Source organism: Monomorium pharaonis, unplaced genomic scaffold, assembly GCF_013373865.1.
Source record: "Monomorium pharaonis isolate MP-MQ-018 unplaced genomic scaffold, ASM1337386v2 scaffold_711, whole genome shotgun sequence".
In the NCBI taxonomy this organism is placed as follows: Eukaryota; Metazoa; Arthropoda; class Insecta; order Hymenoptera; family Formicidae; genus Monomorium; species Monomorium pharaonis.
The window spans coordinates 13,785-31,299 of NW_023416035.1; the positions used below are offsets into that span (position 1 = coordinate 13,785).

A 17,515-nucleotide genomic window follows, 5' to 3' on the forward strand; every position below is an offset into this window, starting at 1 on the left:
TGTGAGCAAACGTGAAACTTTGCTTAGATCCCATGGTTGTTTTTTGAATTTCTATCTTCAGAATTTATTATTTGTTGACTCAATATTCAAAGGAGTCGGAATTATCTACTTGGTCGTTTCGTCCATCTATGTTTGTTATTACGTTTCTAACAGACTAATCCTAGACACATAAAAATTATCGGAGACCGTTGAAACGGAATTTCTTTTGTAAAATTATTTGTTCCTCTGACGAAGGGAAATCGTGGAGTCTGCCGGACGTAACAATATCTTCGAGCGCACTTTCTCTGCGGCATAAAGTTACCTAGCAACTCGTTACAACGTTTAAAACTATTTCCGGGAGGACAAATTAGGATCGTTTAAATTATGTGTATAATTTTAATTAATTACTCCCCGTTGCTCCTTCCATTCCCGAGTTACCCTTAATTGTACCTTGTACTTTAGAATATTTTCTATAATTACATTGTGCGTAATTAAATATACAGAGTAAAGTTTTTAATTACTGAAAGAACTGTTTTGTACTCAATTTGGAGTGGAAAGCGTAGTATTTGTTTTAGCTTTACCTGATTGCCTCCTCCCGTTTTCTGTCACTATTATTCCCGTTTTATTTCCGTTGTTGCATCTAGTTTAATTAAATCTTTTTTTAGACACGCATTGTTGCATAAATGCGCTACTTATTCGCCAATACTTTGTCGACCTGTTCGCCTTCAAAAGTTCGCTCGGCTTTGGCCCGGGAATCCATTTTTAGAAGCAACGTATGGCGCCTTTGCGCGGCCAACGTAACTTACGCCGCGGTAAGGTTACTTTTAAGTAGTAAATTAGACGCGTGTTATTTCGAGGCCGATCACGAGTGATTAAATCGAACAACTTATTAAAACAAGTAGGTAAGCTTGGCCGTTCCTTTGTTACTTTGTTACTATCACTGCGTTACTGCCAGGACTCTTCAAAAATGAATAACATTTTCCAACCCGCGCGAAAACAGCAATGGAAACGATATAATTGTTTTCTAAAGTGTTAAAAAAAAAATAAAAGAATTTTTTTCTCCAAAAAATTTGCAAGTTACCCAAACAGAAGCTATTCCTTGTTAGAGTAACAGCCGCGGGTTGATATAAACGGATTAAAAAAAAAGGACACGAACATAAACGTAAGAACCGAAACTTTTGTGACCTGAGGAGATTGATTAATTTCTTAATTAAAAGCAAACAGTCAGGCTAATTAGTTGCCACGTGAAAACGTAATATAAAGTCACTGCAATTTTATACTCTCTTGTTTCTGCTTCTTTCAAATGGACAAAAATGCAATTACATAACAAAATGTAATTTTTATTAATTAATCCGAAAAGAGAATGAACGAACAGTTGAAAAAGAAATGAAAATAATCAATACTGATAAAATAATTCGGTGCCATTCTGCACGCTGTCGTTCTACATTATATGTACGCTCTCTTCCCCGGTTACACGGATTTGTATTAATTAAATAAAATAATTCTCTCTATAAAATTTTAGAAATAATGAATTTTTTGTGATATTAAAACTGCAGCTGTATTAGACTTAAAAATTTTTTTTTTATGTTTTTTCTCATACAAACTGAGTAAGATTAATCATAAAGATGATATGCATAATTTTAATTATTTATTTTATTCTTATTATTTTTTATTGTAAATACACATAAGCATTGAAAAAAGTGTCTGACATTTGCGACTAAAATTGCGTAATAAAATTATAATTAGAAACTCTATTTCTATATTATTGCTAGACTATTAGTAACAATAACCTTATATATAACAACAATAAAAAAATTTTATTACAAATATACTATAACAAATATAAATGAAAACTGTATATAATACCATCTTTTTCTCTCCAAAAATAAATAATTATATAATTATATTTAATAATATAATTAAATATAACTACAAAAAATACAATTGGCATTGGTAATAAATAGATTATAATTAATTAAGATAATAATAACTATTTTTTATGTTGTTAATAGATAAGCTAAAAAAATGAGACAAAGATTTATTTTTATTTATTCCGCATTTTCAAAGATGGTAGATTTGAAACTAAATCTTGATGGAAGTTATATTTTCATTCGACGCGTAAAGATGATCAGTCTCCCGCGCTTATCCAAGTTCGTTAGCAGGAATAACATGGTCGAGGATGAGAGAATATTTCATTATGGCACAGGCTATTTTCGTCACTTATCAACCACAAGTCTGCCGCAAGTCGGAACAAAAACTGACTATTCTTCACACGTAAATTTACCCGGTTTTTCAGCGCTCGTGTTTACATGACTTTATTATTTATCTTTAATATCACATTATAAATTAAAATTATAAGCAAGTCAAACGTGTGAGTAATTATTATCTTATCATTGTCTTAAAAACATCATTTTTATGGCTCGAAAAATTTTAATTATATAAATATATATATATTTATTATCTCGCAATTTTTGCTGCTAAATTAATTTTTTATTAAATTTTCACATAATAAACTGTATATTTTTTAACTTTAAAACAATTATTTATCAGTAATACATTGCTCGAGTGATATTTGTCTCAACCCATACTTGTTACTTTCGACGTGTTTTTATGATATTAATTGTTCCAACCGTGCATTAAATAGCTTTATATTGGTTGTCTGACATGCCCGTACATAAAATGTACAAATCATGAATAGATGCATCAGAAATTTATAAATAAAAATGCAAGATAATAAAAATTGCAAATAAAATGTATAAACATTTTCATAAAAATCATAAATAAAGATTACGAAATTTTATCTTATAAATCATAAATGCCAAAATAGCAGGTTTATCGTAAAATATATGAGTGAAATTTAACAAATTTAATAAAAACAAAAATCATAAAATATAAAAAATTATTACCGTTATAAAATTTTATGACAAAAAATACGAATAAAAATTATAAAGCTTTATTTTCATAGACTAAATATTTTCACGTGATGATTAATTGATTGCATAATTCATACATATAACATATAATTAGATAAACATGATAAATTAATATGTTATTTAATAAGAGTATCAACTTGTAATTCATATAAATAAATAAATGCACATTACTCATTTATCTTATAACTTAATGATTAATAATTAATTATTATATTCTCATTATTTATCAATCACTTAAATGATAAATTATAACTGTGTGTGCGTTTAAATTTACAAGGCCTCTCCGTGATAAGCAATTTATCATTTTTTTCCTTATTATGCGAGCGATTAAAATCCACAGTTAATTATATGAATTAGAAAACTACTTATCTTCCCCACCTCCTCTGTTCTAAATGCATATATTACAGGGAAATGCATACATTATCGCCAAATATATACGTAACGTAGTACCCACAGTAATTTATTTAGCCGTAGAAAATAGCGATGAAACAGAATCGCGTGCACGTGCGGACGTAAAACTGTGTAATCGGCACGTTATCTTTTACGTTCATTCACGGCGCGTTATCATCGAGGCTGGGTATGATTAATCACAATGGACGAACATCGTCGTCTTATCGATGATTTAAACCGTCATGAATAAATACAAGAATCCCTCAAAACTAGACGTTATCTTTTCACGTAAATTATGTTATTTGCTATTATATTTGCTATCAGATGTGTTTACAGATAAATTTGTTATGGTTTTAAATAGATATCCTTCAATTAATAATAATATATTGATTTTCATCTACACCTCCTTTTTACTTTACTTTTATATTTGTACTTTTTGTGTATTTTTATACGCTTCTCCCGTGCTCCCGTTTAAATAATCTTCTTATCTTTATATTAAATATTAACATCAGATTTTCTAAAGACTTGGGCTTTTCAGATTATCAACTATTACAACATTTTGATGATAGATGTAAAACCGTGAAATCCACGCTCGCAGAATTTCGAGGCATTTCATGATACCAAGGTGATCGTTCGTATGTATGCATGTATGTATGTATGTACATACGATACGACAATCTGATACGCGGCCATTAAATAAACATTAACGTTCCCCTAACGCGCGTAAATGCGCGTTTTATAAGCAATACCCCATTCCCGATTGCGTCTCGATGGCACTCGCAAACACATCTTATGATATAACTACAAAATAAAAAGAAATTTTAGAAAAAATTCATAACGACACCTATACAAGTTTTACAGGTGTAGAATTAATGTTCGCAGCTTATTAAACACAGTTCGATAAATTGATTTCTAATTATTGCGATAAAAGTTTCAATAACACGAAGAATCTCGATAAAAAATTTTTTGCTTGTAAAAAGATATATAATTATATACAAAATATGCCCGGGAAAAAATATTTTGTATAAAAACATATATAAATATATAAAAAATGTCTATATATATGTTTCTATTAGTTTCCTTTTTTTATAAAATTTCTGTTTAATATAAAAAATTAATAGTCATACTGAAAAGATAGAAACTAAATTAAAAAATAATTTTGCATTGCTTTTTTTAAAAAAGCTAAGTGTGAAAAATTGTCCATATATATTCCGGAATATACATAATTATATATGGACAATTTTTCATACTTAGCTTTTAAAAAAAAAGCAATAAAAAATTATTTTTTAATTTAGTTTCTATCTTTTCAGTATGAACATATATACTTATATGTGTTTTTATATGAAACATTTTTTTCCCGGGTGTCCATTTGTGTTTATACTAATTCCTTTTTTTAAATAAAATTCTTTGGTATAATTTGTTTGGTATAAAAAATAATAGTTATACTGAAAAGACAAAAACTAATTAGAAAGATAATTTTTGCATTGTTTCTTTTACAAGAAGTTAAATATAAAGAAATGAGAAAAAAATGGTATAATCCTATATATTTATGATTTAAAGAATATATATGATTATTTAATTTTTTAATTTTTTAATATTTTTTTATATCAAACAAAAATTTTAAAATCTAAAAAGAAGCTAACATATACGTAAACATATATGTAGGCATGTTTTTGTATGAAATATCTTTTAGCGAGATTCCAAATTCTTAATAATTGAGGCGCTGCTCTTTCACGAATTTATAGCTGATGATGGTGCGATTCTTCCCTCTGACAATGAGCGTATTGTACAATCGTTTCGCGGAAAGTAAACTTTTATATATCTCAAGCGACAAATACCAGCACGCACGACTTTCAGTCAGCTGCAGCAAAACGCCTCCTTTGCATTCATAATTTAACGGTCGCCTTGAATTATCGCCACGTTTACGGAAAACATATCAAGACGGGCGTCTCGAAGTTGCGAAATAACCTCGATAAAAACGCAATATCCCATTTGCATTCCTCAATCACGCGTCAGAGCGTGCGATGTAAGCGTTACATGCGGATACATATTTTTGCACAGCCGTACGTGGCGTAGATTACGCCGCGAGTAATTAAAAACGGAAAATATTGCTGTTATAAACAAGTTTTTCAATTCGAACGATCTGCATGGAAGGAAGGAGGACGGAGTCACCTGGGCTTAATACGGGGAGTATCCTCCGATCGTAAAACGCAGCTCACAGTTACACAATGGACGGAGTTCAGAAAATAAATGAAATTGCAACACCGACCGAACGAGACGTAGCTCTCCGGCCGTATATTATTGGAAATGTAATAATGGCTTGTCCGTAAGTTCGATGCTTCTCTGGTCTTATTAAGAAGAACACAATGTACCATGTAGTACATATGTGGTGCTATAGTGATATAATTAAAAAAGGATAGTGAAAGATTTTTTTATAATAAAAATATTTTTTGGTATTAATAATTAATATGTTTCCTATGTGCTTAAAATTAATTGTGTTAATAATTATGTCATAAATAATTAAACATGTATCTATTCTTAATAATATATTTATCAGTTATATTTCTATCAACAGCATTATTATTTTTAATAATATTATTTTTTGTCGTTATTATTCTCTCTTCTTTTCTTTTCGTATTTGTTTATAATTGTTACTTTTTTAAGCTATTCGTGAAATAGAAAAAAGGATTTATCTTTGCTTTGAATGTTTCTAAATATGTTTGAATAATTCTAAAAAAGTTAACTAACAAAAATTGACCCAACCCTATCTACGATTTGTTGGTTAATATAAATCCTAATAACAATTATAAAAAGTGCCAGATTGACCAAGCCTTGTACCGACCGTTTCACATACGTCTTTTTGTTCCGAATGCACAACTAGTTACACAATTCTGGACGTCGTCTAGCCTAGTGATTGACGTCAGACTGTATTTAAAGTTCTATATAGTCGGCATAGAGCTACATCAGTCACGCGATATTCGTCGTGGATTTTCCTGACTCATACGGGCAGCAGGGGATCCCATTACAATGTCTAAGTTTCCACTCGCTCTTCTTCTGCTCCCGTTCAACTTCGTTTATTTATTTTCCGTCATTACTCAACATTACTAAACGGAATTTCTAATTTCTGGCCTGATACGTTATGAATAATTTTACCCGTCCGTCGTGAAATATGAAAGGATACGTGCCATGCGTCTAATTGATAATAAAAATTATAATTTGTAATGCGTCTCAGTTTGCAGCAATTTGTTACAGCTCGTTTTGCAATTTTTTTATAATTCACTGTATATACATTTTTTATTTTTATAATAAATTTACGTGAGCCAAAGTGTCGGTTTTCGTACGATTTACATTTTCCTTTTTTTTTTTTATACAAACATATATTTTTCAAAATATTTATATTACCCAAATTTTTCTTATGGAACGTAAACCCATTAAAATTTAATGGGAGGTAAAGCTTGAAAATGCCGAGCGGTATCTCCGCCGTACAAGCGTTTTTAAGTGCGCGCGATAAATTAAAAGAAACCGGGAAAAGCTCAGCTGTTCGTAAAAGAGAAGTCGCCGAAAGAGCGGGCGACTAACGACGGGTATAAAAACCTATTCCTCCGCCACTCTGCGGTTCAAAGTCCTCGTTTCAGCTCGTATTAAATTGCACGTGAATACGGTATTAGGTCGGGAGCGGCGCGCGCTCCTTCACTCCGTCGGAAATTCCATCCGTATCATCTCGGTATGCGCACACCGAGAGCTGAATGGCGCACACAGATTTCATTAATCCGAAACTGAGTTTTGTCAATGTCACGCTGTGCAGTTACTGTTTCGCAAACAGGCAGTTTAGTCCTTTTTATCCGGCGAAGGCTGAAAACATCCCTTCCCTCGAAGTTTTTCCCTCAACGTTCGTTATTATTATCGAATAGACTTTTAATTTACAGTTAATTAATTTCATTTTGAGCTAATCGTAATTATCGAATAATTTTATAACAAAGCACAGCGTGTGTGTGTGTGTGTTTTTTTTTTAAGCAATTTTTTAATCTGTTATTTACCCTCTGTGCTTTTCTCTTCTTCGACCCAATGCGCGATGTCATCGCATTTTTTTAAGTAACACTCTAAATAACAAGTACGAAACGCGTACTGCCAATAACGCGCGCGGTAATTTATTATCGTGAGGAATAAAATAAAAGCTTAACCTTGTAAGTTCTCTATTAAAAATGTCGATATAGCCACCTCCATGAAATTAATTGCTCTCCGCGCGTACGAGCGCACGGTTTACCGTTTTGGATTAATTAAATAACAACCATTTCATAACTCCGGAGTCCGGAATCGATGAGCGATACGCACATTTGCCGGACGTGGTCGTAAATTTTCCCAATCAGAAATTATCAAGATTATTAACAAAGTCGCGTGCAAAGTGTAGAAGTACGTCGGCGCGGTCTCCCCTCCTTTATTTTCCACGGATAAATATTTACGATGTGACGGATGCCCCGTATATTCTCCGCCGGCTGGCAGAAACGAGCTGCACGAAAGGTTTTCACTTCTCCCGCGGCTGCCCTTTTTCATTACGACAGAACTCCGTCCGTCGAGACACGGCCTGACGACGACGGGGTACGGGCGCTCTCCCCCCCTCCCCCCGGTGGCTGCTGCGCGCGCGTTTCACCCGGCGACGATGTGGGACGCAGACACGGAGCCGGTGGTTGGTGAACTTCGTCAGTCTGGGTTTATAATTGGTGTCAGACGTTGTATTTACCGTCTTATACTCGCGGGGATTACTCGCGCCGGCGACGACGACGCTACGGGATAATTTTAAATTTTCGAACGCGCTGCAGCTTACTGCGCCGGTGCGCGCGGCGCGCGGTGGGCGCGTGCACGTGCCAAGCGCATTTGCATTATTTCACGGTTTGCGGCACGGAAATTTCAGAAACGCCCTGTAAACCAGGGTTACAATATAGTACACGGCATCCGCCGTGTAATATTGTATTCGCCCGCTAGGTTAACGTGCAGCATTTGTGCCCGATATTAATATTAATATTGGCGTGTGTTTACGCAAATATTAATAATACTGCTGAATTTCCCTTTTGTTCCCCAGTTGACAAAAGGCGTATAACGCGGTTTTGTATTAATAGCGGCGTGTTTATTAACATTTGGAATATTTTAAAATATTAGATAAGATCTCAAAATTCAAAATCAAATCGAATTACATAATTCTGTCGAGTGAATTTAATTTGAAAGTTCTTGAATTACATTATAAAACTCTACTTTGAGTTTTACATTGAAACGTAAATTTGAAAATTGTATTTTAATCATAGGGACGGGACGTATTAAATTATTTAAAAAATGTTTAAACTCTAACTTGTTCGCCCGGGAAAAAATGTTTCATATAAAAACATGTATAAATATATACAAAATATGTTTATAATAGTTTCCTTTCTTTTGTAAAATTTCTGTTTGATACAAAAAAATAATAGTCATACTGAAAAGTCAGAAACTAATTTAAAAAATAATTTTCGCATTGTTTCTTTAAAAAAAAAAACAAAGTGTAAAAAATTGTCCACATATACATTCCGAAATATATATGTACAATTTTTCACACTTAGCTTTTTTAAAAAAAGCAATGCAAAAATTATTTTTTTAATTAGTTTCTTTTCACAATAACTATTATTTTTTTTATATCAAACAGAAATTTCACAAAAGAAAGGAAACTAGTGTAAACATATATAGACATATTTTATATATATTTATATATGTTTTTATATGAAACATTTTTTCCCCGGGCGTGCAGGTGTGTATTTATAAAATATTTAAAGATTGGTGTTAATATTAAGTCTCGAAATTAAAATTGTTATATATATCGAGTGAAAACTATTTTTATATCAAATAGATAAATTTTGTAATTAGATCGCAGAATTGTGACAGACACGTGCTCTAGCCGTCTGATCACGATCCTTGAACCGGTGCGCAGAAATAAGTGCAAACGTGTAGGCACGTGCCTAATAATAGTACAAGCTAAGTACGCGATGGTAATGCAGATCATCCGGTAATATTTTTGCGACTTTCCCGCTTCATTTATTGATTCTGTCATGTAATATCTACCAGCTTATCAAATGGTTTATTTTAGTAACAACTAAGTGAGTTTAAACAGAAATATTTGACGCGAAACTTCGTGCGCGAGTAGTTGAACAAGACAAAACATAGAAACATTTATTTATAACAAAAAATTAAAAATTAAAGCAGATTCCCTTAAATTATTATATTATTTATTATGTTTTTATTGAAATACTATTATAATTTATAGTTGTTTTATATTTTTTATATTAGTGTATGAATTAAATCTAAAGCATGCAGGTTTCAAAAAAAAAAATAAAAAATAAAAAGAGCGAAAGTTTCTAAAGAGAAAAGAAATTTGAAATTTAGTTGAATAATTTTACTTGTTTAGAAAGATTGTCCAGGCAGTTTCAGAAACATCACAAAGTTTGAAGGGACTTTGTCTGTGAAACTCGATACTTTTACATTATTATGCGTTTCATTAAATATGGCTTGCTCTCGACGCAGCTAATAAAAGAGCGTTGGAATGAATTCTTTGTTTAGACAGCCTTCGAAAAACGGGACTTCGAAAAACAAACTTTCTCCAAATTTTGCCGCGTTCCTAAAAGTTTTTCGGATGATCTTTCGTCGCGAGCGGTAAACAGAATGTCACGAACGCGGAGACGAAGAAACCAGAAATTATTCGCATTCGTATTTAGCGGGATTTCATAATCTGGGACGCAAAACTATTAACGTCCTATTCAAGATTCATCTCGAGCACCCTCCATCCCCGATCACTTCTAGAAAATCGACTTTCCCTTCATTGAACTCTTGAATTATTAGTTCAATAATTAGCTCGCTCGTGAAAGGAAGAAAAGAGGAAAAAGGGGAGAATGAAGGATTCTCGGAGGATTTAACGAAATGCATTTGTTCCTTCTGATCCGGCCAGACATGAATAGCTTTGAAAACGCAAACGTTATGAAAGCACAAAGCCACGGATATTACAAAAGTGACAGTTTTTTCAACTTAAAGATGCGGATCCCATTTGAGGCAAATATTACAAAAAAATACAGTTTATTTTTTTGCGGTTTGCAGGGGCAATCGAATTAATACGATTTTAAATTCGATACTTTAAGTACCCTCGATGCACTCGATAATAACGGCTGTTTTACCGCTGGGAGGGATAATCGATATCAATGTCGAGATAATACTGAAGAATGGAAGAGTTGTGGCACTTTGCTACTACTCAAGTATCGCGAACATCTCTAGATATGCATCGATCCGGGAGACACCGACACGATTTTGGCAAGCTTCGCTGATATTTATAGATAGTTACGCGAAAATTTAGTATCCCCGAGCGAGAGAAGCATGTAGACTGAACGCTCATTTAAAGGGATGTGATATTGCTTTAAAGATGCGTTTGTTTAACACGCACTTTATAGCGAATTTATAACATTAAAACTGATAAAATCATATTTTTCCTTTTTTTTTAATTGCTGCAATTAAATAGAATATTTAAAAGAGAAGTTTAACACTCAGTAGGCAAATAATATTTATTCAATAAATAACGTTTAATCGTTATTATATAAAAAATATCCTGTCAAAAATAGAAAAGACGTTCGGTTTTAGTAATATAATTAATTTGTTTATATTTTTACTATAAAACTGTATCTTTTTGCGTGTACAAGTCTCTTTTCTCATTACTCTTCATATAAAATTATTAAAGTAAGATAATTAAAAATTTTTTTTAATACTTCATATTTTATATTATTATATTATATATATATATATTATATAAAATAATAAAATTTATTTTAAAAAAGTAAATTGAATGTATAACAAAAGAGAACTTTGCCTTCGTGACATAAATTACAACATCTACAACTGTTAAATTTCGTATAAAGAAATGCATAATGTAAAAAATTGTTTTCTTGGTTTCTCTTACACGCTATTTATTCAACAACTGCAGTATACTTTTGTTAATTGGATTAATAGCCGTTGTTAGGACAACTTGAACAAAGCTTGACGCGAGATTCCTTAAAAGAGGAATTCGGTTTGCCTGCAAAACGATTGCACGAATAGCGCCTACAATTTGTCTATCGCAATTGCATACGAGCTCAATTGTCGGCGCTCTCAATTGTCCACCGAGCGATAGCCTACAAGCACTGGACAAAGGTAGGTGGAGGTGGACAAAAGTCGATCGATTAATCAATGTCACGTACTTCTTTGTCAGGGAATTGATTAGTTTCCCGATGTTTTTGAATTTTCGATTAACTCCTATGTCGATAATCCTTTGTTCATAAGAAAATTACGTTTCTTAAGATTAGAAAAATCTGCGAATTAACTTAAAATAAACTTCCGTGTACGTGCATACAGAGAAATGTGTACTTGAATCAAACAAGTATAACTTAATTATTTTTAATAATTCAGAAGTTTACATATCCGCAAATCTATCGTAAATTCGTCATAACTCAAAATATATTCTCACTCGTAGTAATTTAATACCCCACTTAAGAATAAATAAAAATAAAAATTCATGAGAGTTTAATGCCTCAGTTAAAATAAAATTGAAATAAAAATTCGATTTATTACTTGACTTTTGTAAATTTAACTTTATAATATTCTTCGAGAAGAAGTATAGATTCCTTCCTCGGGTATATAAATAATTTTTTCCAAAATTTGTGATAAGTATATTTTGAGACTATTAAAGAAAATATTCTTTATTAAAAATAACCGTTGCTTATTATTTTCAAAAAAGGTAAATTGAGTAATCGCTTTTCTTGGTAGTGGAATAAACAATTTTCTGTGCGCGCTCGGTTGCTTTCAGCGCACAGGTAGTCAAGTTTATAGACATGTTATACCAGAAGTTGTTCAAGTGCAGCCTAGATCTTATGCATAGAAAGCGGGTGGACCTGACATCCCGACCCGCCGAAAAGTTGAAAATCCCTGTGGAACCGTACAATCATAGACCTCGTTTCGCATTTAAGACAACGGGCGACCGGGCACTGTGCAAACCCTCTCTCTCTCTCTCTCCCTCTCTGGGGGGTGAACCCTCACTTTGCATGGAAAATTGCAAAGCTATCTGGACCTGTATAATTGATTAAGCATACCATTTACATACGATTCCGGATAGATTTGCAACTACGCCCGCGAAACCGGAGTCGAAACACCGTAATTTGCGGCACGAAATGTTTGAGGTAATTTACGCCAAAACACACAACTATCCGCGTGTAAATTATTAGCGGCATATATAACCGTTAACGTGATTTTATTATTTTACGCGCGGCTGCGCACACGCTAAGCTGTGCGCGCGCCGCCAGCCCGCGCGGCATATTGTCCGCATCCCAAATTATTACTTATACACAATAACGCTCGTAGTCTATCTCTCGGTATGCAATTAGGGGCTGTCTGCTATGCAATTGAGATTGCGGGCAGCGCGATTGTAGGCAAATGGCGCCATCGTTTTGTCAACAAACACACCGCATCCCATTAAGGTCGAATATTTTCTTAATTTTCTTCTTTTTTAATCAACGAAGAGATTTAAAAACATTTCTGTAAAAGAAAACGCAGCACGTGAGAATATTTTATTTCACCACCTTCGACTTATATTTTAGGGTAGTACACGGAAAAATGTTCCTTGAGAATGTCTCTATTTTCGAAATATTAATATATTAAAATAATCATCGGCTAAATACACATACATAATTTGTGTTACATGAAGAAATATTGTTTAGTTTCATAGAGAGAAAATATATTCTCATTCGTGAGTTAAGAGGGGAAAAAATATTAGAACATAAATGTTGAAGCATTTTCAGCATCGTGGCTGCAGGCCTTTTCGTTAAGAACTTCCTGAGTTATGAGTCTTTAAAGTTTAAAGTATCACCGGTATTAACGTTACTCAAGGTATCTCGATATTGGAGCCTCAACGAGATGGATAGCGGAAGTATACGTGGTCTATCTTATGCAATTGCTTGCAATGTGCACTTAGCGCGAGATATTACCGTATCGCTCGATATTTTTCTCGATAACGAAAACTGAGGTAAAAAAAATCGCTACTGATCTTTATAATAATTAACGATTAATAATATGAAACTCATGGATAAACTTAAAAAAAGGTAGATTTGTATTTTTTATTTCATTATTTATGAATGCTTTCTGACGGAAATCTAAAAGATTGTAAAACTTCGGAAACGGAAATATAAATAAAAAATATTTTGGTAATAAATTTGTTTTTTGGTATCCGAAATTACTTTGAAGGAGCAAAATCAGTTCTTAAAAATTTTAGACAGAAAATTCGTCTTTTTTAATTGATTAGGAAATTTATCAAAACTCGTATTATTTAATACTGAAACAAGAATGATCAATTTTTCAGGATTGACGTTACCCCTTCAGAGTCCATTTGAGCAGCAAAGAAAGTAGTCGATTACATACCAAGACATTTTGTATGCATTGCGAAAGTTATATAACTTGTTAAATTCCGAGTTGGAAATCTTCTCTTGTCGCTAGCATGGGAATACGAATTTGGAAAATTTGAAGAGTGCGAATGTGAATTACAATTTCCCGTGACGCGTCCCTCTCAAAGAAGAGCTGTTTTCGAATTGTCCAAAGAAGCATGCAGTTAAGAGATCTCCATGGTTTCGGTGCTTCCTATTATATGCATATGCATGAGCGCATCATCGCATCGCTCGTTGCACGTGTTCCCGCGGTCTTGTAGTATGCAAATCGTAACTTGCACGTGGACGTGAGCGCGAAACAAACTCGGAACAGCGGCTTTTATTCAGCGGCGAGAAAAAGACGACAGGGCCGAAAGCTTTGTGTTTGCGCCATCTCTGTCGATATATCAAGTTAAAATTAAAAAGTCAATCGGGATATAACAAAAACGCTCATAAAAATAGCGGAACGTTTTGCATGGCGTTGTCAAAACTTTACGATAAAAAGGCTTTGCACACATTTCCGAGATTATTACATTGGATGTTTTATTCGATATAAAAAAATCTTGACGTCCAGCTATTTATTTATTTATTATTTACAGTTTGAATATCATTTATTTTATACTTCCCTCCCCCTTTCGTATTTAGTATCGAGATTTTTTTTCTAAAATATTGAGAAAAATATGTACATTGATGTTTCTATTACTTTTAAAGATGCAAATATTTTTTTATTTTTTCCTTTGGTATATTGAAAAAAAGGATTGCTACGAAATGTTGAGTAAATTAATAGCAATATTTTAAATACTTGACTAATACAACTAAAAATAATTTTATTTTTCTGAATATTCAGTAGCTATAACCAAATGCTATAACCAATTTAATGACATTTACAAAATATTTAGAAAACCAAAATGGATGACGACGTTAGGAACGGAGAAACACGTCGCACATTTATAAACAGAGGTGAAAAGCGTTAATTGAACATATATAATTCGATTTTAGTTCGTTTTTTAATCGTAAATAATCATGGAGGCCAGTGCAGAAGTGTTAATGCCATTAATATTGCAAAGATGGAGATATGCGTATAACCGTCCTCTTAACACTCTCAAATTATAAGCCTACAACCGGCAGTTGTCACTATCTTGACATTTTCATTAGTTCGCGCGAAACAAAGCGATCTATTTCAAGAACGTTCTATTCTACTAATTGTTATGAACGAAGCCTTGTGTTATATGGCAAAGCCATTAATAATTATGGGGAAGCACTACAGCGGACTGTCACCCGACTGTCTTAAGCCTGTGTGTTTCAAGTTTCATGTAAGAATATAACAAAAACTAAATGAATAAAGCTTGATTTTCTTGCCCAAATTAAGAAAATTATTATATCTGTGTCATTAAAAAAAAAAAAAGAGAACATCTTTCTATTAAATGTGCATGAACGTCCAACGAAATAATTAAACACAAAACATTTACCAACAAACTTGTTTTATATGTTAAGAGACGTAAGAAGCAAAAAAAAATTTTAAGTATAAAAAAATAACATTGACAAAATTAAGACACTAGTGTTCGTAACGTTAAAAAAAATTTATAACATAATATTAATACACATAACATACATAATAACAGTTATTAAAAAAAAAAACATTTATTTCTGATTTAATTGTGAAATTCCTGAAAGTGATGACCGTAAAATAATAATTCCATATAAAGAATCCGTATCTGTATAAAAATGTGTAACGTACTACTGTGACAATTAATTAATTAATCAGCGCGGAACTAACTGATCAGCGCAGGGAAGAAATTTGGACAAGCGCAAAAGTGTCCGTTTATTCAAGACTTACGTTCAATTGACACGACAGATCCAGGCGGAGAGAACCGCAGCGCGTGATACATGCATGAAGAGACACGTGGAAATCAATTTTCATCAAGGGAACAAGTTGCCGGCGTTCTTATCGCGCGAAAACGGATAGCGCTTTAATTCACGTAATTCATCGCGATCAATCTTAATAGCGTCGCCAATCGTCACGCTCGTGCTTTCATCGATCCCGACGTTTAACTTCTCTTTTTTCCCTATCCTTATAAACGTTATACCGAATGTTCTAAAAGGATATTGAAAAGTTGCCTTCAACTATTAAAACTTCACCGAGGTACTTGTAGGCAAATAAGAATCCAAATCGCAGATATTTACGCGACGTAATTTTTTTTTTTTTTTCTTTTACTCTCTATCCCCGCAAATATTAATTGTTCTTCTGGCAGATGTCGAGTTATCGAGACGGTTTCAATATCGACATGTCCGCGCGCACAACAAAACGTTGAAACTTGCGTTTCTTTTATCGCTATCAAATATGATTGCCGTGAAATAGACGAGTTTTCGCACGGCGTTTCCGTTAGAAGCTCGAAGTTTTCCCATCACATTTATCCTCGTCAGGTGGCCTGAAAGGACCTCCGTCGAAGTTCAGTATCAGCAAAAATTGCATTGGATCGAATGAAAAGAACAACGTAAGCAAGTGACGGCGCTATCGAAATCCAAATGCCGAAAGTTCGAGTCGTGATCTTTTCCTCCTTACTTCGCTCAGGTATGTACATACGATATGCGTGAAATAAGGCATTTAAGTCCGGGTACCGGCTTTTCCTTGCGAACAAAAGCACGCAAAAAAGCTCCTCGGAAAAGAAACAGAGCCAACAAATAATTGTCCGATGTATTTCCCTCACATTATGAAATTTATTTAAAAAAAAACAAAAAAAACAATTGACAGATATCCGTAGTAGTATATTAAAAATATTTTGTCTGTACGTTCAGCAATTTTATTACTCTTGTCACGTTTATTTTGTGTACTGCAATTTTTTAAATTTTTCTCAGGAACTTTTTTGTTTCGTGCATATTGATTTAAATAATTAATTCTGTATGCAGAGAGAGACGGCGAAAGAAAGTATTGTCATAACAGTTTCGTAAAATACATGGGAAAATCGAAAAAGTTCAACCTCACCTCCTTGCAGCAATGGTTCGCCCAATTCGACGTAGAAAAGGGCGTCCTTCTCGTAGGAATCCTCCTCGATTATTTCCAGGGAGAGAATTTTTCTGAAACGATTACATAATAGTTTTAAAAAATTGTCAATGAGGAATAACACGTGAAATTTAATCTCGATATATATTTCTTTAGATTGTTACGTTACATCACTTAAATTAACAAAAGAATAGAGAATAAGGAACTTTGCTGTTAATCACGTGACTGCTCCTTATTTCTTTTTTGATAAATAAACAATTTATTAACAGTTCTGCCATTAATTAAAGTCATAAGAATCTTTAAAATTAAATTTGTAAGCAATTTCTATTTTTCTATGTTTCGTTAATTTAAGTGCCATATTATACACTGAAAAAAAATGTTATATTCAATATGTTATTGCGGGCTGCCAATTACAGATATACTCAATACAATAATATATGCTATTGCAGTATCAACATTGCACTTGCATTAATAGCAAATATTATTCTATTGAGTATTTTATGTAGTTGGCAGTCACATATATTATTGGCTATATTTTTTTTCTGTGTATAAATTCGTAAATAATTGTACAAGAATGAAAAACTGGTCCGAGTATCTTTGAATAAAGTGTCTTTTTTATAGACGAGTGTCCTTACACTTATTTTTAGATTTGCCCGTCAAAGTTTCTAGCACAGGAAATTAAACTTCGTTATATCAGATTCAATCCTCGTTATGCGTAATTATGTAATTCATTGGGGACGTTAAAAGGGAGATGTCGGTTAAAACGC

The 17,515-nt window shown here is 32.9% G+C and overlaps 1 protein-coding gene across 2 annotated transcripts in view; it reads right to left on the reverse strand.

The window, feature by feature from the left end:
* Nucleotides 1-17,148, reverse strand: part of LOC118648803 (sodium/calcium exchanger 2-like) — a 28,968-nt gene extending 11,820 nt beyond the window's left edge. The window contains exon 1 of one of the 2 annotated variants that reach the window (XM_036295219.1): nt 16,731-17,148. The gene's annotated coding sequence lies outside the window, so the exon portion shown is untranslated. The remainder of the gene's footprint in view (nt 1-16,730) is intronic. The other variant, XM_036295218.1, reaches the window with a different exon arrangement.
* Nucleotides 17,149-17,515: the final 367 nt, after the last annotated feature.